The sequence below is a fragment of the Sus scrofa genome, chromosome 2 (assembly GCF_054392235.1).
Source record: "Sus scrofa isolate SSC_HxYL_T2T_F1_AM1 chromosome 2, Sscrofa_HxYL_maternal_Yorkshire_Landrace_v2.0, whole genome shotgun sequence".
NCBI lineage: Eukaryota > Metazoa > Chordata > Mammalia > Artiodactyla > Suidae > Sus > Sus scrofa.
This window is the reverse complement of record NC_139384.1, coordinates 22,224,316-22,249,612: the sequence shown is the minus strand read 5'-3', so window position 1 is coordinate 22,249,612 and position 25,297 is coordinate 22,224,316. Positions and strand designations below refer to the sequence as shown.

At 40.6% G+C, this 25,297-nt stretch overlaps 1 long non-coding RNA gene across 2 annotated transcripts in view; it reads left to right on the top strand.

Moving 5' to 3' along the window:
* The window catches only part of LOC102159429 (uncharacterized), a 134,996-nt gene that overhangs the window by 43,226 nt on the left and 66,473 nt on the right, over positions 1-25,297 (top strand). Inside the window, exon 2 of one of the 2 annotated variants that reach the window (XR_014837047.1) lies at positions 9,823-9,888. The exons of the other annotated variant lie outside the window; for it this stretch is intronic. This is a non-coding gene — a long non-coding RNA (uncharacterized LOC102159429). The remainder of the gene's footprint in view (positions 1-9,822; positions 9,889-25,297) is intronic. 2 annotated transcript variants of the gene reach the window in all.

Genomic DNA, 25,297 nt, shown 5'->3' with positions numbered 1-25,297 from the left:
CTCCCCTGACTAAAGCCACTTTGACCTTTATTGATCTCTCCTATAAGGCAACCAGGAGCACTTGGTGGAAAACTGCAAAGGGCAAGCTGTCTGTTTGACCCCAGTAACTCATTTAGGAGGACTGACTATATTTGCATCACTTTGCATATGTTTTGCCTCAATCTCTGATATACTATTCAAGGCAAAGAAGTTGCAGGTGTACAATACCAAATATAAGAGTGTTTTCCCAAATATAAGAGTGTTAGAAAACTATGCAATTCTACAGCCCTCTTCCCCATCATTGCCAAAGTTGGGACTTCCATACCATCAAAAGGTGACCCTTGTAGCATGAGAAAGAGGATAAGCCTAGGGCAGAGTTGAAGATCTAATCAAGAAAAGCATGCTTAAATCAGCATCCCTTGTCTCTAATCCTAGCCTCTTACTACTTTGAAATCTGAAGCCTAGAGGAGAGAAGATACAGTGCTCACTTTTGCACCCTAGACCTCTTGCAAACTACCAAGAGGATATTTGCAGTTTGAGGATACTTGCGTTAGAGAAAGTCGACCCTCCCTTCAATCCCAGAAAGGATTTTTCTTTAAAAGATCTTTGTGTGGTGGCAAGTACCTAATATAACAATAAGAATTTCACAGTACTGATTCTTGTCTTTTTTCATTTAGTCATTCAACAAATATGTGTTGAGTATGCACTGAGTACATTTACCCCCTTCACTGTGCTACAGGGGTTACAAGAGAGAATATGATGAGATCCTTATTGATATAGAAGTCATAATCCAAAGAGACAAAAAGCAACAAAATACCATAGGAAGCTGAGCAAATTCATTCATTGAGCCTCAGTTTCTTTACATAAAAAATGGAGAATAAACTATCAATTTTCCATGGTTATTGCAGTAGAATATAATAGTCTCAGTGTGATTTCTGGCATAGAGAGGGTACTCAATGAATGAAAGTCATCATCATAATTATTATTGCTATAAGGAAGTATCACGAAGGCACTGTGGAATCACAGAGGAGGAACACCTAACACTGAGAACGATTCAGTGGGGGAATAAAGACATCATGTCACCAGATCAACATCATACTCCAGAGTTTTAGAGCATCACTGCTTATGTACCACTTAGCAACTCCCAAATGCCTAATAATATGTCATTTGGAGACCTTAGCTCAGGGCTCTGTGTCTCTTTCCGTCCACAGCAATATCTGATGTCTGGCTCTTTCCTGATGGACCTGGGTGGGGGGTGTGTCTGCTAAGGAGAAATTGAGGGCACGTAACCATTAAAATTAATTGCTCACAAACACTAGAACCCAGACACCCACTGCAGTCATGAAATATGGATGAAGATTTGCTGAAAGCCATTTATATTAAATTACTTTTATAATAATATTTAACTTTTAAGCATTAAATATTTAGTGCTCCTCTTTGTCATTTGCAAAGAAGCTTGGAGCTGTTTCATAGCTGGAGGAATCTCTGCTCATCCTATCTTGAGAGCCTACTCGTCTAGACATCAGACCGGGAGCTCTGAGAGTTGAGACCAGCAGATGTCAGTGACTCAGTATCAGCCAACTCTCATTCATTTAACAAAACCTTCCTGAAGCCCCTGGTGTTCCAGATACCTGGTTATAAAGACATACAAAGTATGATCCCTGAACTCGAAAACTAGCAAGAAAAGATAGATACAAAAATTCCACAATTACAAAATGTTGCCTATGTTTCCTCCACGCTCATTGCCTGCGAAATTGCATAATAGTTTTTGAAATGCATCGGGCTCTTTTTCACCTCCATGTCTTTGCCCATGCCCATCCCCCTGCCTCAAACAGGTTCCCCCTGACCTGCCAACTCCCAATTCTCCTATGGGTTTACTTCAACTGACACTGCATCATCCCATCCAGGAGGCTTTCCTGGGTACCATCTACAGTGTGATGTAGATGCATCTCTCACTAACCCTCCACCAACCCTGTGCATACTTCAGTCATAACACCCATAACAATTGCCCTGCAATTGTTAATGCATTTCCGGGTCTCCCCTACCAGCTTGTCAGCTACTTGCCTTGAATTCATTGTTATATCCTTAATATCCTCCACATTGACTGACACAGAGTAGGTGCTCCAGAAATTTTTGCTAAGTCAGTAAATTTATCAAATAATTCATTAATTTGATATGTGTCCTAAAATATGTATTTATTTATTGTGATGTAAACATAATGGAGGACACAACCAACTTCCTGTGGGGATGAGGAGAAGGGATGCTATCAAGGGATACATAAAAATGATCAGGACATTTGAGCAAATTCCTGGAAAAACTGGATACATTGTAATCGTGGATATTAAGAACTGAAATTACTGTATTATCATCAAGCCCTCAAAAAACTACTTCAAGTATTTCCACATCTAATTAGCATTGTGTGGCCTCTGGTTCTCCCCTTACTGCAGCGTCCATCTCACCTCCATCACAATCTTACCAACACCAAAGGGCAAGCAGGAACCAAAGGAAGAAGAAATAGTCTTTCTTCGTCTCCTTCTCCTACCTACTTCAGATGATGTAAAGTCCCCTAACTGTTAGCCCTTCTCCTAAAGTAAACTAAAGAATTCCAGCCAGGCACTTAGCTAAGCATTAAGTTTCCTCATAGGCAAGTCTTCACCAAACCCCACCCTGTGATTCCAATCCATAAACTCATTAAAACCATCCTTTTTTTCTGGGTAGACCTTTTAATCTACCAGATACAATAGAAACAACAGATCCACAGAGATACCAATTGCCTCCTGCCTCAGAAGGTTTTTTCAAAAGACACAGGATTAAAGAAAGTTCTGGGATCCTCTAGTCCTAAATTAAGTAGAACCTGTGATTGTCATGATCTAATTACCAGATAAAGCTGCCACCACCAAGTAAAGTTGATGATACACTAAATGGGAATAGAAGTCTAAGTGTTACTATTTCTAGGAAAAGTTTCTTATGCGAGTAAAAGTTTGGCTGCTCTCTAAGCAATGGGGCAGGACCTTCATCTTCTTTCTCTATAGGTTTGAATCTATTAGGCTTTGCAATGCCCTGAAACTTCCGTTAAGCACACCCAAGAGAGGATACCCATCCCTTGTGTGGATACAGGCTTTGTTTCCTTCTGCAAATCCCTTTGACCCACACTCAATCTGTATTGAAACAGCCCTGCCATATCCTCTTGATAAAAATATCACATTCTGTATTATGTAAGCAACCTAAGAAATAAATAAATTTTTAAGTAGGTCCCAAATGTATGACAGTTAAACTTAAAAGAAGTTTACATGTCATGTTATGTATGTAACAATATAAGGAAGTGAACTGATTGTGGAGTGCATGGAGTAGGGGGTTAAGGTCCTACTTTACACAGTCATTCAAGGAACTACTCTAATCGATACCACCATCTTTCACGTATAGGTTCTGTTACCCCAAAGAAAATCTCCATGACAACTAGTTACTAGAAGACCACCTGGAAATGATAAGCCTTGTTTCTGCTCATCTTCCATTGTTTAGAACTAGGTCATATGGCTACTTGTACCAGCAAGCAAGGCTGGGAAGTGTAGTCTAGCAGTGTGCTCTAGAAAAAAGAAACACAGATTTTGCTACGCAGCAGCTGTTAACAGAAAACATATTGGATTTTTCTTTTTAAAGAGCATTCATGAAACAACCAGCCTGTCCTGGTCAACAGCAAGCTTAAGGCAGCAAGGGGCAAGAACACAGGTAGACCTCATCAAAACTTCCTCCTCATTCCCAGCTTCAGGTTCCCCTTTCCCAAAACAGAGATACCCCCTGACACAGGATTAAGTGAGCTAATGTGTGTAAAATACCTATCACAGTGCCTGGTACATGGTAGGTGTTCAACAGATCGGCAGGGCTGGTGGTAACTTGCAGTTTGTCACTTTTCATGGGTAAGAGATTGTCATTTGCAGTACAGAAAACAAGTAAGCTCCAGGTTCTCTCCAGTGCCAGGAGAATCAGCCATCAATTCAGTTCACACTCTCCTTCTCCATCTCAGCACTTGCTCCCAGTGGCCCCTACTCCTTCTGCAGGGAAATTCTTAGCCCTTGATAAGAGACCAAACATCTAGTCGCTATCCTGAGAGTGTTCCTGTTCAGCCTTTAAAACTGCAGCCCGGACAAACCCCTGAGATGGTTCTGCCTGTCACTGCACACAAAATTCGAACCATCATATGCTGATGACATCGCACCCACCACCGGGTGCACAAATAAGCACTGGCTGGAAGGAGGTCTGATTGCCCAGCAAGTCCATTTGTTCCTTGCTTTAAAGCAATCAATCATTTACTCAGATTTCAGTGAAATGGCCTGAAACGGGTAAGGGAAAAAAAAAAGCACAGAGCTTGGGCACAGGAGATTGGAGGCAAGTCTCAGCAGTGGCACTGATCAGGCACCCATGTCAGGAATAGCAAAGCCCCCGGGCCCTGGTTTCTCAGCTAGGAGTCGAGGGACTGCTGTGTGATTTAGTCTCAGTAGGGATCTGACACTCCAGATCCCACTAAGCTTCAGCTGCAGTCACTACCACTGAGGTACTTAGAGCCTTTTCAGTTCAAGGTCATTCCTGGAGTACCTCTCTCAACTTCTGGAGTACCAGTCCCTTTGATTCATTTCAGCCAGCTTTTCTTTAGCAACTTCCAATAAATATGTATCTGGAAATTTCACCCACCCACTCAGATTCTCTGGCCCAGCAATTCTACCTTCAGTAATCCATCCTAATGAAATAATCCCGAATGTGCAAATAGCCTTACACACAAAGATGCTTACCAGAAATATTATTACAAAACAGTGGAAATAACCTATATAACTATTGGAAGATCATTGCCAGTCCAACAGTAAGAAAATTGTTTAAATTAGAGGGTGAAATCTCAAGACATTAAAATACATGTTTATCATGAATTTTTGAGAAAGTGGGTTGACTATTATGTTAAGTGAAGAAGTAAAAAAGAACAGTAGGAGTTCCCTGGTGGCTCAGAAGGTTAAGGATCTGGCATTCTCATTGCTGTCACTCTGGTTACTGCTGTTACATGGGTTTGATCCCTGGCCTGGGAATTTCTGCATGGCACTGGTGTAGCAAAAAAAAAAGAAAGAAAGAAAGAGAGAAAGAAAGCAGTAGTATGAGTATAGCTCTGTAAAAATTAATAAATAGCAGAACTACAGTTATGTGAGATATTTTCATTGCCAGGTAAAGCTGGGTGGAGGTATACAGAAATTCCCTGTACTGTTTTTGGAGCATCTTGTGAGTCGTTATTTCAAAATTAAACTTATTTTTTAAAGAAAAGAGAAACAGTTGTGCTTGAGGAGGCACATAGAATAAGGGTTAATAGCACATGCTTTAAAAAACTAAGTGTAGGGAGTTCCTGCCGTGTCTCAGCAGAAACAAATCTGACTAGTATCCATGAGGACGCAGTTTCAATCCCTTGCCTTGCTTAGTGGGTTAAGAATTCAGTATTGCCCTGAGCTGTGGGGTTGGTCGCAGACTTGGCTCGGATCTGCTGATGCTGTAGCTGTGGCATAGGCCAGTGGCTACAGCTCTGATCGGACCCCTAGCCTGGGAACCTCCATATGTCACAGGTGCAGCCCTAAAAAGACAAAAAAACAAAACGCAAAAAACAAAAACAACGAAATGTAAGGGATCAGTTAAGGAAGGAATTTTTAATCTATTCTTTTCTTTCCATTTAATCTCTGCTCATAACAAGGCTCCCATAAGAACCCTTTCTGACAATGCCCTCCTCCTTGCAGCCAACCATCCTATTACTTGAGTCATTTTGGCAGAATAGTCCAGAAACTACAGCTAACTCACAAAGTTGGTCTCTAATAACCACAGTCATCCGAAGAGTAGTAGCTTTTATTCATTTACTACTGTTTGCCAGGCACTGTGTTGGGTGTTTTACAAATAGGAGTCCTCACCATAACTTTCAAAAGCAAGTATTAAGCATTCCATTTTAAAGATGAGAAAAGGAGATTGAGTGATGTCACGTGTCTTGTCCAGCATGTCATAACCAATACAGGACCCAGGCAGGACTTAAACCAGAGCCGTTTAACTTCAAGTCCCAGGTTCTTTGCAATACAAGGCATTTATCAATTATTTCATTTTTTTTTTTAAGTTTCTTTATCTGAGGTAACAGCAGATGAACCTCCAAGGCCTCAGTTTCTCATCTGTGAAATTGAGCTATGAATAAGGGCTCAGCCTGAGACACCAGTATTCCCATCACCTTTCCATCTCACTCTCCCTGAGATGTTTCTCCCCCCAAGAAATGGTCTCCTAAATCAGAGCTGCCAAACCTCTCAGAGAGCTTTTAATCCCACACCTGGGACCTCAAACCCAGAAATTCTGATTTACCTAGCCTGGGATGAGCCTGGCCATAAGTACCACAGCCAAGGATGAGAACCACCCTGCTGACATGTTGACCTTTCTCCTACTCCAATGTTTACCCTGTCCCATGACACCCCAACAGCACCCTTCGTCTGTGTTTTTAAATCATGCTCCTTACTGGAACCAGAACAATCTCTCTGAAACAGATATGACCATGGAACGCCCCGGCTAATACAACTTCACTAGCTCCCCAGAGTTTACCAGGTACAGTCCTTAAGAGCTCCCAGGGCCATTCCCAATGTGGCCTCAGACTACCCTACTAGCATCTTCTGCAGCCCCTCCAAACCAGCACCCCACGCTCAACTCTTGGTATTTCCTGACATATCATGCACTACCACACCACTCAGCCCAAGCCCAACCTCTTCCCCCTTATCTACCCCTGTTACTGTCTTTATCTGTTCAATCAGCCTTCAAATCCATGGACCCTCTCCTGCCTTGCTGTCACCCTCACACCTCCCTGCATCTTCTGAGAATTCTTTCCTGATTCCCTCAAGCAGAGCTAAGACTTCTGTCATTCACGTTCCTATGTATCTCATAGGCAGCCCCAATTTTGCTGAATTATTAAGGGCTCCAGTTTTGCTCACTTCTCCTCTGAGACTGTGAATTCCTTGACAGCTGGACCCTGTTCACTGCTGCACCCCCAGAGCAGAGTAAGAGTCTAAAATATCCCCTCCAGATTTGTTGCAGAATTGGTTGAATAAATAATGGAATGAATGAATGAGTGAATGAATGGACAGAAGCAAAGAACAAGCAAACGCTATGTTCAGGTTCCACTAAGAAAGGTCTGAACACTTTCCCCATAGCTTTCTCCTCAGCCCAACATGGTCTTCTGGTTGACAGCTGAAGTCAGGGTTCTAATACTGGCAGTCTACACACTAAACAAGCCCACAGAAGATTCTGTTTGACTCAGAAAGTGTTTTTAAAATGAGAAAATTTCACGCCTAATCAAGCTCTACACTTTCTCCTGAACTATGAGACTCTGGCAGTTTTCAACCTGCATTTCCACCAGGCTACAGCAACTGGAGCTCAGTAACTGCAGAGAAAGTGCATGTGCTTGCCAGTCTGCCATAGTCCCCACCTGTCCCTTTTATCGTCACCCACCTCACCTCTTTCGAGTGATGTTTCCTGCCTGCAGGTATTTGAGTTTGCAACCACTGGTTGAAGGAAACTGCTCGGCTTAAGGAGTTAAAATGCTTGGGCGTGCTCATTCTTTACACCAAGAAAAAGAGAAAAGATCTTTTCAGCTCCATTTCTTTCTAAGCTAGGGAGTTTAATAAAACCCAGCTAATGCCAGGGGCCAGGGCTAGGAAAGGAGACCAAGATGGGGGAGGAGTGGGCCGTGTGTGACACAAAGAGGCTATCTGGAAGTGTGACCCTTCGCTCCACTGGGCTGAGATAAGCTTCTCAGCGGGACTGTTTATGGGAGGTTTGGAAGGAGCTGGACACACACAGAGGAAATGGTCAGGCAGGAATTCCCGAGCCGGTCTGCTGGACCAGCAGCCATCTCATGAAGCTTTAGCTCCACTCACTGGCTGGCTATAAATTAAGCTCCAGAAAATCAGCAAAGCTGACCGAAGGCTTCATAGCCCCAAGGCACTGCTCAGAAGAGGAACTTCAGTTTGAGCTTTCACAGAGCCCCTTGATGGGAGTCACCACCTCTGTTAGGAAGAGAGTCAGCTAAAAAAGGGGTTAACAGCCCCCACCCCCGGCCACCCCTCAGCAGTGGTCCATGTAACACTCTGTTTCATCTTCCTCCTTCTGCTCTGAGACCAGACCATTGGAGAAAAGGCAGCTCACTTCTTTTAAGTATCTATTCCTGTTAGGCTCACAGACCCAGGTTTGAAGTTTAGTCAGATTCAGATGCCCATTTTCAAAAAAGGAAAAAAAAAAATCTACTAAATCTTGAATACAAAGCAGGCTTGGTGTCTTAAAAAGGGAAGTTCCTGATTAATCCCCTTCTGGCCAGGGGTTCTCCACATGCTATCTCAGAGCACAGGGGCTGGGCTCAACTTCTGATGCTGCCACCTCACAGCTGGCAGGCAAATAATATAACTTCTCTGTTCCTCAGTTTTCTTTTCTGAGAAAAGGGGATAACACCAGAGCTCACTCACACTGTTGTTGGGAAGAGAGAGGTAACATGTAGATGGTATTTAATCCATGTGAGTTGTTACTGTTACCACATTTATCCTCAGGACATCCCTGTAAAGCTGTCATTATTCTCTCTACTTTAGAGGAAAAGAGGGGAGCCCCCTCTCCCACCACCCCTGCCTTTGCTGGGTGGGATCCCAGAGCATCTGGACCTTCTTTTTTTTTTTTTTTTTTTTTTGCTATTTCTTTGGGCCGCTTCCGTGGCATATGGAGGTTCCCAGGCTAGGGGTCTAATCAGAGCTGTAGCCACCGGCCTACACCAGACCCACAGCAACGCAGGATCTGAGCTGCGTCTGCAACCTACACCACAGCTCACGGCAACGCCGGATCGTTAACCCACTGAGCAAGGACAGGGACCGAACCCGCAACCTCATGGTTCCTAGTCGGATTCGTTAACCACTGCGCCACGACGGGAACTCCTGGATCTTCTTTTTATCTCTTCAACTGTGACCAGGACTGACTAGTTGCCTTCTGCTCAGTGAAGGACAAATTGTTCATCTGACCATCCAGCTCAACCTGACAATACAGCTGTGGTGTGTGAACAGGCAATAAGGTATAGCAGTAACCATTTCCTCCTTGGTAGACATTTCAGCAGGAGTCTTTAGAAAAGAAAGCTTTTACCCAAGAGATGGAAATGTCGGGCCCAGGGAAGTGTCACTGAGAAGTATGAATCAAAAAGGAAGACATGATAGCACAGAAAGAGCATCCAGTTAAAGTCTGCAGACCTGCTAACTTGTGACCTGGTCAAATCAGTTTATTTCTCTTAAACTAGTGGCCTTATTTGTAAAACAGGAAGAATTAAAAATAGCATAGTGTTATTATGTAGTACAAATGAGGCCAATGTATACGAAAATGCTTTTGCAGTAACATCAAATGGATTGGGAGCTTGGGGTTAATAGATGCAGACTATTACCTTTAGAATGGATTGGCAATGAGATCCTGCTGTGTAGCCCCGGGAACTAGTCTAGTCACTTATGATGGAGCATGATAATGTGAGAACAAAGAATGTGTACATGTATGTGTAACTGGGTCACCCTGCTCTACAGTAGAAAATGGACAGAACACTGTAAACTAGCTACAATGGAAAAAAATAAAAATCATTATAAAACTAAAAAGAAAATGAAGCAGGAAAAAGTTTTTTAATTTAAAATTTTATAATTATATTTTTAATAAAAAATAACTATACCACTCATTTTCTGAGTACTTATTTCATGCCAGAAACTGAGTGTTTCCCATACATTAAGATTCACATTTAATATGCCCAAGAGCTCTGTTAGATTCTATTTTTTTGTCCTTTTTCAGACAAGGAAATTGACTGAAGCTGGAAAGCCTTTGACCAGTCTTAGGTGGAGGAGCCAGCAATAAACTGTGAGTTTTAAGATTACTCTGTATGACTGAGTTAGGGAACGAATAAATGAATGAACATTGCCAAAGCCCATCTACCCAGGCTTTTCTTCTCTGCAGTCTAGATGAACGTAATTTCCCACCTTTTCATATAATCATAACAATAAGTAATTATATTTCCTAATCAATAATAGATTTTTTTTTTTTTTTTTGTCTTTTTGCCATTTCTTGGGCTGCTCCCGCGGCATATGGAGGTTCCCAGGCTAGGGGTCGAATTGGAGCTGTAGCCACCAGCCTACGCCAGAACCACAGCAACGCAGGATCCGAGCTGCGTCTGCAACCTACGCCACAGCTCACGGCAACGCCAGATCGTTAACCCACTGAGCAAGGGCAGGGATCGAACCTGCAACCTCATGGTTCCTAGTCGGATTCGTTAACCACTGCGCCACGACGGGAACTCCCCAATAATAGATTTTTAATGCAAGAAGGAAGTGACTCCATTAACATTTCTGAGGAATTTCTGTGTCCTATATGTTTTAGCTTTATTATCATGCAAAGTTAAGTCTTACTGCCCCATTTTACAGATGAGGCTAAGAGATGTCAAGCAATTTACTTCAAAGCACAAAGACGTCAGTAGGGAGAAGTCTGTATTCAAACTCAGGCCTGTTTGACTACAAAGCCCGTACTCTAAGCTTCTCCACAGCCTATATTCTATGAAAAAAAATATATTTTCTTTGAGCGAAGACTATAATTTTCAAAGAGGAAGCAATTGCATAGTCTAGCCATGTGTCAATATATGAATTTTCCAATGAAAACTAACATTTTTAACATACGCTATTACCTCAGCATCCATACAAATTAAAAAAAGAAACTCTTCCATCATATAAAGTTTCTTATCGGGAAAATAGAGCATAAATGATTCAAGCAAAGGTGCATCTGAACTGAAAATATTACCCCAAAGGATACTGCCGAACGCTGACAGGACTGCAGCCTCAAAGGCTTCCCTAACAAATGTTTGTTTTGATGCTCACATTCCTTAAAAGCATGTAATCAAGGAGAATAAAAATAATACTTTATCTTCATTTGTAGGGGGTGGGGGAAAAGTTTTAAGTCAGGAGATCAAAAAAAAAAATAAGTTCAGACTCTGAATTGCTGGGTAATGTGGGTCCAGACAGTGATCTTTTTTTAATGGAAATATAGTTGATTTATCATATTACGTCATTTTCATGTGTACAGCCTAGTGATTTGGTATTTTTGCAGATTATACTCCATTGTGGGTTATTACAATATAATGGCTATAATTCCCCATGCTCTATAGTAATGTGTATCCTTGTTGTTTATCTATTTTATACATAGTGGTTTGTATCTATCAATCCTGTATCCCTAATTTGTCTCTCCCCAGTTCCCTCCCTCTCCTCTTTGGTAACCACAAGTTTGGCTTTTGTTTTTTTGGGGGGAAGTTTGGTCATGCCCATGGCATGAAGAAGTTTCCAGGCCAAGAATAGAACTTGCACCATAGCAGTGACCCAAGCCTCAGCAGAGATAACACCAGATCCTTAACCCACTGAGGCACCGGGGAACTCCACAAGTTTGTTTTCTGTATCTGCAAGAGACAGTGATCTTTTTTTGAACTTCAACTTGCTCATAGGTAAATTTGGAACAGTAATACCTATATCACAGAAGGCAACCTGCAGGCTGTTTGAAAGTGTAAACTCTTATTCTATATGAATTATCAATCCTTAAGACATTAGGGAAAAACCATGTAGGAGCTCAGAATAGTTTCTTGTTCCGAAGAGTATGTGCATTTTAAATGAGAGAGCCTAAAGAAGATAGTGTTAAGGAAATAGATCACACACTGCTCTTATGTTGTTACATCATTTCACCTATCATGAAAGGACAGTATTTGGGGTTGTCCTTTACATCTTTTTTTTTTAAATAGGAAGTATTTTTTAATTGAAGAATAGTTGATTTACAATGTTGTGTTAATTTCTGTTGTACAGCGAAGTGATTCAGTTATACATATATATGCATTCTTTGTTATATTCTTTTCCATTAAGGTTTGTCTCAGGATATTGAATATAGTTCTCTGTGCTATACAGTATGACTTTGTTGTTTATCCACTCTACAATATCTATAATAGTTTGCCTCTGCTAATTCCATATTCTCAGTCTATCCTTCCCCGACCCCTGCTCCCCCTTGGCAAACACAGATCTGTTCTCTGTGAGTTATGTTTTGTAAATAGGTTCATTTGTGTTGTGTGTAAGATTCCACATGTAAGTGGTATCAATGGTATTTGTCTCTCTTTCTGACTTACTTCACTTAGTATGATAATCTCTAGGGCCATCAAGAGTATTGCAAGTGTTACTGCAGTGTTGCTTTGAGTGGCATTATTTCATTCATTTTTATGGCTGAGTAGTTTTCCACTGTATGTATGTAACACATCTGCTTTATCCATTCATCTGTAGATGAACATTTAGATTGTTTCCATGTCTTGGCTATTGTGAATAGTGCTGCTGTGAACATAGGGGTGTATGCTTTACATTTTATTAGAGAGATAGCCTCTTGATCAAGATAGCATCTCTTTAAGTATTTGCCTTTGCACTGCATACAGCTAGCTAACTTAGGCAGGGCATTGCCCAAGAGCTAGTGGTACCATTCACATAAACTGTAGCAACTGGCACTTCCTAGGGTTGGATAGTGTCCAACCTGTACAACTGTTGACCACAGATCTGGATGGGTGTTAACAAGTTTACTAAATCAAAATGGGTTTCCCCTATGAATTCTCAAATGAGAAGATGCCATTGTTAGGATGGGGAATAAAGATCAACTTCTAACATCCCTGGTGTGAACCTCGCTTCTACTAAAGAACAGCACAGAAAGCTTCTGCTTCCATGCAGGGTGAGGTCAGAACCCAGTTTTCTCACTTTGTGAATGAAGTCAATAACGATTGACCACACAGGGTTGTTATATAAATCAAGATAGGGCATTCCCTATCCACCAGTAAAAAATTGTCATTAGTAAAGCGAAAAGGCTCACACAGGCCCTACTGAGGCTCGGATTTAGATTTCCAAGGTTAGTAAACAGAGGATCTGCCTAGAAATGCAATTTTGCACCATCTCTACATTCTAAGAAAGTGTCGCTTCTGTGAAACAAAGGTTTGACATCACCAAAGCTGTGGCTCTCAACCTTTTTATATATCAGAACACCTAGAGAGTTTAAAAATACATTAGTGATGGAGCCCCTCCTCTCCCCCCGAGACTCTGATTTAACTGGTTTGTGGTTGGTGCCATGTATCCAGAAGACCAAGTTCACAAGTCAAGAGCACTAATGTCACCAAGTCAGAAAGGAGACTTCTGTGAGACTAGAAAGGGCCCAAAGGAATCAGAAGACCAGATTTCTAGTTCTGGTAGTTTGTTCTTGGGCAAGTCATGAGCCCTCTCTGTAAAGCCCCTTGGCATATTTATAACATCAAGAATCTGACCTCCTGAACTCTAAGCTCCCATCCACTGATATATTATGAGATAGGACCCCAGATTTTTCCTTAAAGTGTGACTTTCAAAACTTTAGCTTCTTTGAGCCTCAAATTCTCCACCTGTCAATTCAGGGGAGGGCAATGGATTAAAAGAACAAGATTAAGGATTGTTGTAAAAAACCATATGCTCTGTCTCCCTGTGATTTTTGTCAGCCAATAAAAGACCTCTTGGGTGTATTTGGGAAAAACAGTTGCCCCTACATTTTCATTGGTTTCTCCTCACAGGAGAGGAAATGATTTATCTAACATGGGAAGTGGTAAGAGGCAGAAACATCCCATCATCCACACATCTCTACTGGGGAAAAGTAAACCTGCCACAGGTCCTGTGCATAAAAGACCATCCTCTCCTAAGCTCCCTGCGCTTACCTGGTGTGAGGCAGCTGGCTACAAACCCAGCCTTCCCAAATGCAGATCCCAATGTCCAGCTGCAGCAGGACTTTGGTGAGAGAATGAGGGAGGGCATTGGGCCATAAATCTAAGACATGAGATCCGATCCAAACAATAAACCTGAAATTGGAACCCCCAACTATTATATGTATTTTGCAAATGATCCAGGGTTCACAAACAGGATGAATCTGATTAACATGCCACTAAAATTCCAAGCTAAATTTCCCCCATATGTCTCCAGAGGGTTGTAGCAAGGATCCAAAGAGATAACGGATGAAACAGTCCTTGCTTCCCCATCACTCCTCCAGTAGAAGAAGGTGAATTTCTTAGACACTGATCAACCAGGCTCCAAGGCAAAATGTAGAAAACCACTTATTCCAGGGATTCTCTTAGATAGGCAACCTCACTTTTTTGTTTCATTTTGTTTTTTTGTTTTGTTTTATAATGATTTTTATTTTTTCCCATTATAGCCAGTTTACAGTGTTCTGTCAATTTTCTGCTGTATAGCATGGTGACCCAGTTACACACACATGTATACATTCTTTTTTCTCACATTATCATGCGAGACTCTCATACTGAGTGAAATAAGTCAGAAAGAGAAAGACAAATACCATGTAATATCACTTATATCTGGAATCTAATATATGGCACAAATGAACCTTTCTACAGAAAAGAAAATCATGGACTTGGAGAATAGACTTGTGGTTGCCAAGGGGGAGGGGGAGGGATTGGGATGGATTGGGAGCCTGGGGTTAATAGATGCAGACTATTGCCTTTGGAATGGATTAGCAACCTCATGTTTTAATCTGGACTTTTAGTAATTGCTTAATTAGCACGGCATTTTCTTTCCCCCTAGTGCCACTATTGTACACCACATATCAGAGTTCTAATAGGAATTTCTCTTCCAGCTAAGTCCATTCCTCGCCTTTCAAGAAAAAATTCAGAATGATTTTGTCATTCACTGTGTTTTTTGGTAAAGGGAGGAGGAAAGTAGAGCTGGAGTGAAGCTGTTGACAGTACAGCACAGTGCGGGGAGGAAAAGTAGCAGAGTTTTTAAAGACTATCAACTTTAGGATCAAGCAGGCTAAGCCTGCATCCTTGCTGCCTGTCTTAGCTCAGGCTGCAACCAAAGACTGGGGGGCTTCCAGCTAGCTGAAATCTGTCCTTCATGGTTCTAGAGGCTTGGAAGTTGAGCCTGCCTCCTGGTTCATAGATCACTGACTTCAGGCTGCACCTTCACAAGGCACAAAATGGCAAAAGAACAATCTAGAGACTCTTTAGTAAAGGAGTGATGGGGCTTTACTCTCGTGACTTAATCAACTCCCAAAGGCTCCCACCAAATAGCAGCAAACTGAGGAATTTCAGCACATGATTTGGGGATGAACACAAGCATTCAGTCCATAATACTGACTGTGAGACCCTGGACAATTTGTTAATTTTTTTTTTTTTTTTTTATGGCCACACCAGCATATAGAAGTTCCCAGGCCAGGGATTGTATCAAAGCCACAGCTGTGACCTACACTGCAGCTGCAGCAAAGCCAGATTCTTTAACCCACTGCTCCAGGCTGGGGATCACACCTATACCTCCACAGGGACCCAAGCCACCGCAGTCAGATTCTTAACCCATGGCACCACAGCGGGAACTCCAATTTGTTTGATTTTACTGGGCCTTTGTTTTCCTGACCATAAAATGGGGATAAATGGTAATTCTCGTCTCTGGTAATGTGGCGATTCCATAAGATGCTGTGTGCCCAGCATCTAAAGCAGTCCCTAGAAGGAGTTACCCACTCAATTAATGCAGTGACTGTATTTTCAATTAGTCAGTTACTAATAGCTGGGAAATATACTTGGCCTCCCTGGGCTTCACTATCCTCCTTGGAAAACACAGTTAATAAAAAACCTTCATTGAAGGGTTGTCATGAGAAATGGAAAGAGACTAACATCCTTTCTATCAATTAGAAGCTACTCAATAAATACAGCTATTATTAAAGTGATCATGAAACTGAGGAAATTAAATGTAAGTATTTATCAGAAAACATTTTCTAAAAGCCTCTGTTCAATAGGCTATTCAAGAGAAGAAATTGTGTCTTTTTTCATCTCTGCACTCCCAGTGCCTGATGCCTGCAACGCAAGAGGGACTTAGCACAACCTCGTGTATGTGAACTAGACAAATTCCCTCGCCCATACCTCAAGCTTGATTTCAAGGAGCAACTATGGTAAATTTTCAGCCAGTGAAAAAATATTCATTACGATATTGTTCCTTGGAATTCCCGTTGTGGCTCAGCAGTAATGAACCGGACTAGTATCCATGAGGACGCGGGTTCAAGCCCTGGCCTCGCTCAGTAGGTTAAGAATCCAGTCTTGGTGTATGTAGGTCACAGACTGAGCTCGGATCCTTGCTGTGGCTGTGGCTGTGGCTGTGGTGTAGGCCAGCAGCTGCAGCTGCAATTCGACTCCAAGCTGGGGAACTTCCATATGCTGCAGGTGCAGCCCTAAAAAGACAAAACAAAACAAAAAAATTGTTCGTTAAACTCCTGCATAACTTTCTAAATGTAGCTGGAAATAATACAGTTTTCTCCTGCAATATGTGGACAAGAAAAAGCCCCACACCTTTCATTAATCCCACAGTACGCCCTCTGGGGAGCTTCCTTCTTCTTCCCATCTTCCATCTCACATCTGTTCCTTCTTTCCTCAACCTTAATAGATACTTTCCTGGTCATTCTATAAACCTATGCATGCTCACTTCTAAAGGACTCACAGAATCAAGGCATCATAAAGCCATGTGAGTATTTTAAAGACCCTCCTGGGAAACCCCTCATCAGATGCAATACCACCTCTACAAAGAGTTCTGTTGAGTGCTTATTCAGTTTAGATTTAAAAATTTGCATGACACAAAACTCATCTTTGTATAAAAGAGTCCAACCCACCTTCAGTCAGTTCTGTTAGAAACTTACTTTTAGCCCAGACTTTTCTCTCTGTAGCTTCTATCACTTTCTTGGCCGGAGCTTTGCTTTTTGCAGGCTCCCAGTACGAGATGACTCTGTCTTCGATGTTACAAACTGAATTTAACTTATGGTGCATATATATCCTATCCTCACAACCAGATTAAAACTTTCTAGTGGGCTGTCACCATGTTTTATGTCCTTTGTGCCCAATAGGTACTTAATAAATACATACTAAATAAATGTTGGAAACGCTCCTTTACTGTGTCGCCCGCTTTCTCCTGGTCAGACTCATCCCACTGGGGCCACCATAAACAATTCCTTTTTCTCCTCAGGTGCTTAACAGCCCAAGTCACGTAATGCTGAGTAAATGGAACGAGAAAGGGAAGGAGCAAGAAACATTTTTTAAAATTCCATCTTCAGGTGCACCAGGAGGCAATTTTCTTTTGCAGGCACATTATTTGCAACCCTGACAGTCACATATCAAAGTAAGGAATAATCTAAGTGCCGTCCATTTCCCTCCCAATGTGCATAGGAGCTCACATTATGTTCTGGTGAGCTGTGAACAAATGGAAAGAAGTAAAATATATCCCTAATTGCTGTTTGCTTGGATTATTTTGAAAGTGGTCAGAGGACCTTCCACTTTGCTCAGCGTTTGATACAATGCATCCAAATTTCCACTCAATATTTAAATGTTTGGTCCACTTGCAAGTATTTGACAGTGAGTTGAGCTTTTTTAAACCAAAAGAAGATAAAGGGCCTCACGCTTCCTATAGAATATTGAAGAAGGAATTGTTTGACTAATGTAATACTCTCTAGAGTAAAAGAACTCAAATCTGGTCCAATTCAGAAAATATTCTGATTTTTTAATATAAGAATGATCAGTGTTTTGTCTGTTTTATACGGTGGCTGAGGAAGTAATGTGACTGGAGACTATATTCATTACAATTACACAAATAATAAACATCTGATTATATGTATCACTCTGCAAGAAAATATTAAAACGGTACTTTTCCTTTTGTCTGGACTGAAACCCTCAGATTAAGAAAAATGGATGTCAGGAGTTCTTCTGTGGAGCAGTAGGTTAAGGATCAGGCACTGTCACTGCAAAGGCTGGGGTCACTGCTATGGCACAGGTTAGATCCCTGGCCTGGGACCTTTCACATGCCACGGGCATAGACAAAACAAAACAGAAAAATGGATGTCAATTACGCTCACACTATAGAACAAGGTGCTAGGTTTGCAAAGATGATAGTATAAAACAAGGCTTGCAATAAGCCCAATAAGCTCGACCAGCCAGTTGAGGGGTGACTAGGAAAGTTTTGGTGGGTGCTGGGCAATTTCCAAGTGAGGGGAAGCTTTAGCAAAAGCATTTGGAAAGCTTGGCAGTGGCTCCTAGAATTTGGAATAACACAAAAACAGTTATGTGAAGGAAGCCGGGAAAAACTCTAAAAGCAAGAGTTTGGTCAGCTTAATAGCAGGGTAAAGACTAGTGGAAGTTGTTTGAAAAACAGTTTCAGGAGTTCCCATCGTGGCTCAGGGGAAACGAATCTGACTACTATCCATGAGGATCCAGGCTTGATTCCTGGCCTTGCTCAGTGGGTTAAGAATCCGGTGTTGCCGTGAGCTGTGGTGTAGGTCGAAGACGCTGCTCATATCTGGTGTTGCTGTAGCTGCCATGTAGGCCTGTGGCTACAGCTCCAATTTGACCCCTAGCCTGGGAACCTACACATGCCACCCATGCTGCCCTAAAAACACACACACCAGAAAAAAGGGAAAAAAAGAGAGATAAGGAAAAACAATTGCTCTCTTAAAGTTTAGTGAGACAATGAGCCCACCTCCTCTTGCAAGATGCCTGCCGTCTCCTCCAGCTCTAAATCTCTTTGATAAGGGGTTCATTCAAAATGACCACTTGGGGGTTAACATCCAGCAAGAGAAGCATTTTTGGCTTCAAGGAAACTGCAGGTGCATTAAAGAAATCTCCCAGGAAAAAGATAACCTCATTCCTCGTCTACTTGCAACCCTGGAGGATCCAGAGGTGGCACATTCAGGGGAAGAGAGGGAGGAGAAAAGCAAGGTAGAGAAACTGATGATCACATCCTTCCCCGAAAGCAGGTTTGAAGCCCACCTTAGGCCTTGGATAAGGGAAAGAGAGAATTTTATAATTGCATACAAATGTGGGGTTTTGATATTAAACTGAACATACATTTCATAACCTAAAAGAGATAAGACAATTTGTTCCTATCTAAGAGGAATCATAAAAGTAATGCTTCCTAGCCAAGATCTCATCCAGAATCTAGGAGGGAAAATGACATAATGGAGCAAGTTTAACAGAAAGTGATAAGAAAGAATGAACTTGTTTTCTGCTTGTACCCCACTGAGTCCAGCTGCCAAAATACATTAGCTATAAATGTCTTGCTTTAAAAAGACAAAAAGCAAAACAATAACAAAATAGTGCTCTTAGAATAAAGCCCCAAATCCTTGCGTGGCATGCCCCTGCCAAGCTTTTAAACTTTATTTCATGCCATTCTCCACCTCTGTGACTCTGGCCACCCAGCTTTCTCAAAACTCCTCAGAAATACCAGCAACTAATCCCTCAGGAACACACTCATGCCTCTGCCGTGGAATTGCTTGCCCCTTCTCATCCTCACCTGACTAATTCCTCCTTGTTCTTAGACTGTTTGGGTTGTAAGAAATAGATACTAACAGAAACTTAAGCAGGAAATGAACTTATTGGAAAGGGAAGAAGTAGCTCACACAATCAAAGACTATTAAAAATGAATTAGTGTAAAGACACATTTGGAAAAGTACAGAAGCCAGGGAAGCCTAAGCAGTTAAGAAGCCAGGAATAGCTATTTTTGGTTTGGTTTGGTTTGTTTTAAGGAAGAGTCAGTCCTATGTTGGGACATGTGCCCACTCCTAACAAGGAGAGGACAGAGTGTTTAGGTACAATGAGGGAACAGAAATTCCTCCAAAGAAAACCAGGACACAACCACCACAATAATGGTAGGCAGGCAACACAACGAAATCCACTTTGTTTAAGGACCACTTTAATGTTTCTTTCTCTGCCTGTTAATAGCTACAGATTCTTAAGTGAGCTATTTATAGCTTATGTCTATGTCTATGTCTCAGTTTATTAATCTCAAGATGGCACAAGTATCTGCCTCAGAGGTTAGTGGTGAAAAATAAATTAATGAATATAGGTAACCCCCTGAGCAGAGTACTAGCACATAGTGTAAGCTGATATTATTTTTTTAGCAAAATTTTCTATAACTGTGGTCATTAGTAGATGGTTCCATTTTATTCTCCCATCCCATCTTGTATTTCTCCTTTGAGTGCTCATCATATGTAAACTTGCAGAATTATTTCTGTAGTTTTTATTTAAATGTGTGTAGCCCACTAACCTCATTGGAGTTCCCATCGAGGCGCAGCGGAAACGAATCCGACTAGGAACCATGAGGTTGCATGTTCAATCCCTGGCCTCGCTCAGTGGGTTAAGGATGTGGTGTTGCTGTGAGCTGTGGTGTAGGTCGAAGACGTGGCTCGGATCCTGCATTGCTATGACTGTGGCATAGGCTGGCAGCTGTAGCTCCTATTAGACCCCTAGCCTGGGAACCTCCATATGCCATGGGTGTGGCCCTGAAAAGACAAAAAGACCAAAAAATAAAAAATAAAAATAAAAATAAATGTGTGTAGCCCTCTAACCTCATAAGGCCAGAAGAAACATTTATCTTTTTCACCTTATATTCTCAAAGCATAGTGCGTAGCATAGTGTATCAGGCTGAAGAATAGCCCCCAAAGATAACCAGGTCCTAATCCCTGAAACCTGTGAGTGTTTCCTTATATGGCAGAAGCAGTGTTGGAGATGTGATTAGGTTAAGGATCTTGAGATAGGAGGATCATCGTAAGATTATCTAAATGGGTCTAAATATAGTCACAAATATCCTTGTAAGAGGAGGCCAAAAGAACATTTGACTACAGAAGAAGAGAAAGCAATGTGACATCGAAAGCAAGAGGCTGGAATAAAGCAAGGAAGGGCTGGCAAACCGAGGAATGCGGGCAGCTTCCAGAAGCTAGAAAAGACAAGGAAACACATTCTTCTCCAGAACTTCTAGGAAGAAATAGCCCTGCCAACCTTGACTTTAGCCCGGGGAAACTGTTTCTGGACTTATGGCTTCCAAAAATATCTGAGAATAAATCTGCGTTGCTTCAAGCCACCAAGTTTGTGGTAATTTGCTATGGCAGCCTTGGGAACTAACACACAGACACTAAAAATGTACTTAACATATAAATAAATGAAGCTTAAAAAATGACCCCCAAAAGTATAAATCAAAGCTAGCATAGAAGCTGGAGTACAAGGCCAATCTTCATGACAAACATAGGAGTGATCAACTTACCTGACCCATACATCTAAAATTTCTTTATAGGTACTTCAGTTAAATACTAAACATCCCTATATTTTTCAAGGTTCTTTGTTGAAAATTGAAGATGTTATCATTGACTGGGTATAATAGGGGCAAGGAATTTATTTAGAGGATAGTGCATATCTCAGACTCACCAGGATGACTGAAAAACCAGGTTCAAGGCCAGCTGTGTATGTTGTGCATTGTAACAGAGCAGCCCTGTTGAAGCTATGCAGCCAGGAGCACCACTCAAAGTATGCCACACCACTGGTCTGGGGAAGATACCTTTGCCTCTGCCACCAAATCCAGATTGCTTTACCAAGCACTGACTGCCACTCTTATTACTGCAGGGGTTTTTTTTTTCTTTTTTTTTTTTTTTTCTTTTAAGGCCCCACTCAAAGCATACGGAGGTTTCCAGGCTAGGGGTCGAATCAGAGCTACAGCTGCCACAGTAACGCCAAATCTGAGCTGCGTCTGCGACCTACACCACAGCTCATGACAATGTCAGATCCTTAACCCACTGAGTGAGGCCAGGGATCGAACCCGCAACCTCCTGGTTCCTAGTTGGATTCGTTTCCACTGTGCCACAATGGGAACTGCAGCAGCTTCTAATCTTCCTCCAATACTGTAGCCAGAGGGCTTGTCAAGAGTTCTGAACTGCACCAAAGGCCAGGAAAATAGGACTCATCATCTTCAGCCTCTGGAGTAGGAGGCATCTCAGCCTGTCATCAAGATTCAGAATGGGGACAAAGGAGATTCCCAAACATAAGAAAAAATGGGTCAGGAGATGGGTGACCATAAAGCAAAGATAAATAATACTACAATCTCATAACCAAAGCTTACTGTGAACTTATTTTCAAGCACCAGACTTGAACATGAATTCATGAAAAGCAGAATGTGTAGTCATGCATCTATGACCTCCTATGTTTTATCATTTCTAAATTCAAATGTTTTATCATTTCTAAATTCAAATTAAAGCAGATAACAGAATATGGGAACTATTGACGTTAAATATGTCTTCTTCGATCTCTAATTTGATCATTAAATTAAATGAAAATACCTTAACAAATCTTTAAAGACTGATTTCCTTGGTCAGAACTACCAAATGACATGAAGAAATGCCTGGTTTTATCTCTCTGTCACATATTCCCATTAGACTTAATTAAAGCCATATTAACTACCTGTCCAAAAAATAAGTAATACCCTATTTGGGCAACCAAATAACTAAATTTGGAGGTAAATATTAGATGTCATTATAATAAAAGGAGAATTAAAATCCCAGATCTTGGGTTATCAAATAGCCACACAACTAGTATTTTGCCTTCTTCTAAGCACCGAGATTTTGGTTTTTGGCCACGCCTGCAGCATATGGAAGTTCATGAGCCAGGGATTGAACCCACACCATAGCAATGACCCAAGCTTCTGCAGTGACGAAGCCAGATCCTTAACCTGCTGAGCCACAAAAGAACTCCTACTGGGATTTTTTTTTTTTTTTTTTTTTTTTTTTTAGTTATTAAGAAGGATTCCCTAAAAGAATTTATATTCTACAGAGGGGTTAAGGAATAAAGATGTAAATAACTAATTACAATAATAATAATTTGTAACAAGTGCTCTAACAGGTGTGCTATGTGCCGATTTGAAGCCCCCCCCCAAAAAAAATTTTATATGTTGAAGCCCTAACTCCCAATACTTTGGAATGTGAACTTATTTGGAAGTGGGATCATTGCAAACTCCAGGAAGAAAACAAACATTGACATTAATCTTGACAATGATTTCTTAGATGTGACACCAAAAGCATATGCAGCAAAAGCAAAAATAGATAAAAGGAATACATCAAACTATAAAACTTCTTCACAGCAAAGGAATCAACCAACAAAATGAAAAGACAATCTACCAAAATGGGACAAAATATTTGCAAACTTATATCGAAAAAGGGCTAATATCCAAAATACATAAGGAACTCATACTACTCAATAGCAAAGAAAACAAACAATTTGATTTAAAAATGAGCAAAAGAACTGAATAGCTATTTCTCCACAGAAGACATACATATGGCCCACAGGTATATGAAAAAGTGCTCAGTATCACTAAGCATCAGAGAAATGCAAATCAAAACCACAATGAAACAGCTCTTCACACCTTTTGGAATAACTATTATCAAAGGCAAGAGATAACAAGTGCTGGGAGTTCCCCAGTGGTCTAGTGGTTAGGATTTGGTGCTTTCACCTCTGTGGTCCAGGTTCAATCTCTGATCTAGGAACCGAGATCCCACATCAAGCAGCTACAAATCATGGCTGGAGAAAAACAAACAAACAAAAAAGAGATAAGTGCTGAAAGGGTGTGAAATAAAGGGAACCCTTGTACAATGTTAGTGGGAGTATAAATTGATTCAGCCTTTATGGAAAATAGTACAGCCATTTCTCAAAAAAATTTTAAAAATTGACAATAAAGATACCATATGACCCAGAAATCCCACTTCTAGGTACATATCCAAAAAAATGAAAATAAAATCTCAAAGATATATTTGCACTTTCATGTTTCATTGCATCATTATTCACAATAGACAAGTGGTGGAAACCATCTAAATGCCTATTGATGGATGAAAGGATAAAGAAAATATGGCATATAAATGCAGGAGGATATTATTCAGATGTTAAAAAAAAGGAGAAAGAAATTCTGCCATTTGCAACACCACAGATGAACCTGGAAGACTTTTATGTTGGGTGAAATAACTGAAGTTACAATGTAATAATATTTATTATTATTATTATTATAATTAAATAAGGCAGAAGGAAACTTTTGGAAGTGATGGACATATATATGGCATAGATTGTGATAATGGTTTTACAGATGTATATCTCCAAACTCATCAGGTTTTATACATTAAATATGTACAGATTTTGTATGTCAATCATGTTTTAATAAAGTGGTTTAAAAAATCAAATCCGGAGTTCCCGTTGTGGCTAAGCGGTAACGAATCTGACTAGTATCCATAAGGTTGCAGGTTCGACCCCTGGCTTAAAGATCCAGTATTGCCATGAGCTGTGGTGTAGATTGCAGATGGGCTCAGATCTCTCATTGCTTTGGCTGTGGCTGTGGTGTAGGCTGACAGCTGTAGCTCCGACTTGACCTCCAGCGTGGGAACCTCCATATGCTGCAGGTACGGCCCTAAAAAGCAAAAAAAATTAAAAAATAAAATCTGAAGGTGTAACTCGCTCTACCGTCTTCAACAAATAAGCAGAAATTATATAATAATTATAATATAGGACTACATAAAAGGTGAAATAACATCGACCTAGTGCACTTTTAGTAATTACAAATTAGGCATTCTTGTTGAGAGGCTAGAATCTCACACCAAATCATGAAGAACACCTCTGTAATTTGGAATATTTATAGCTAATGGCATAGAGTTCCCAAAACACATTCTAAGTTACAAAATGTCTAGCATAAATGTCTACAGATGGTTCATTCATTAATTCCACAAATATTGATTGAGAGAAGCTTTGTGTTAGGCATTGTATGACGATAGATAAAGCTTTGCATAAGAATATCGTAAAGTAAGAAAGATACATAAATTATATACTAAATGGAGACATTTATGTACTTAGACTGTATAACTATTTCATTCTTTTTTACAGTGAAGAGTTAGTTTATATTCAAATTAATTGATAAATCCAAATGCATTGCTAACAAAAATGCTAACCATTTTTTGACGGAACATATATGTCCATTTAAAAATTCATATGCAAGATTAAAGGGGAAAGAATAATCATAATTATTCTGGGAGAACTAATAGAAGACCTACCTTACCAGATACTAAGATGTATAAAGCCATAGTAATTAAGACAGCGTTGTTTTGCTTCAAAGAGGACTGATTTACTAAGGAAACAAAATAAAGATGCCAGAAAGAGAGCTACATATGTATATGGAAATGTGGTATAAGTCAAAACTGGTATTTCTGATTCCTGGGAAAAGAATACAAATTCAATGTTATGTTGGAATCATTGACTTTCTATGTAAAATAAATTATATCCATTCATATATGAATTTTTATAAGTCCCAGATGGACGAGAGACTTGAAAGTACAAAGCAAACTTTTAGAGTTTTTAGGAAAAATATGTAGGAGAATGCCTCTATGACTTTAGAATAGGGGAATATTTCTTAGATAA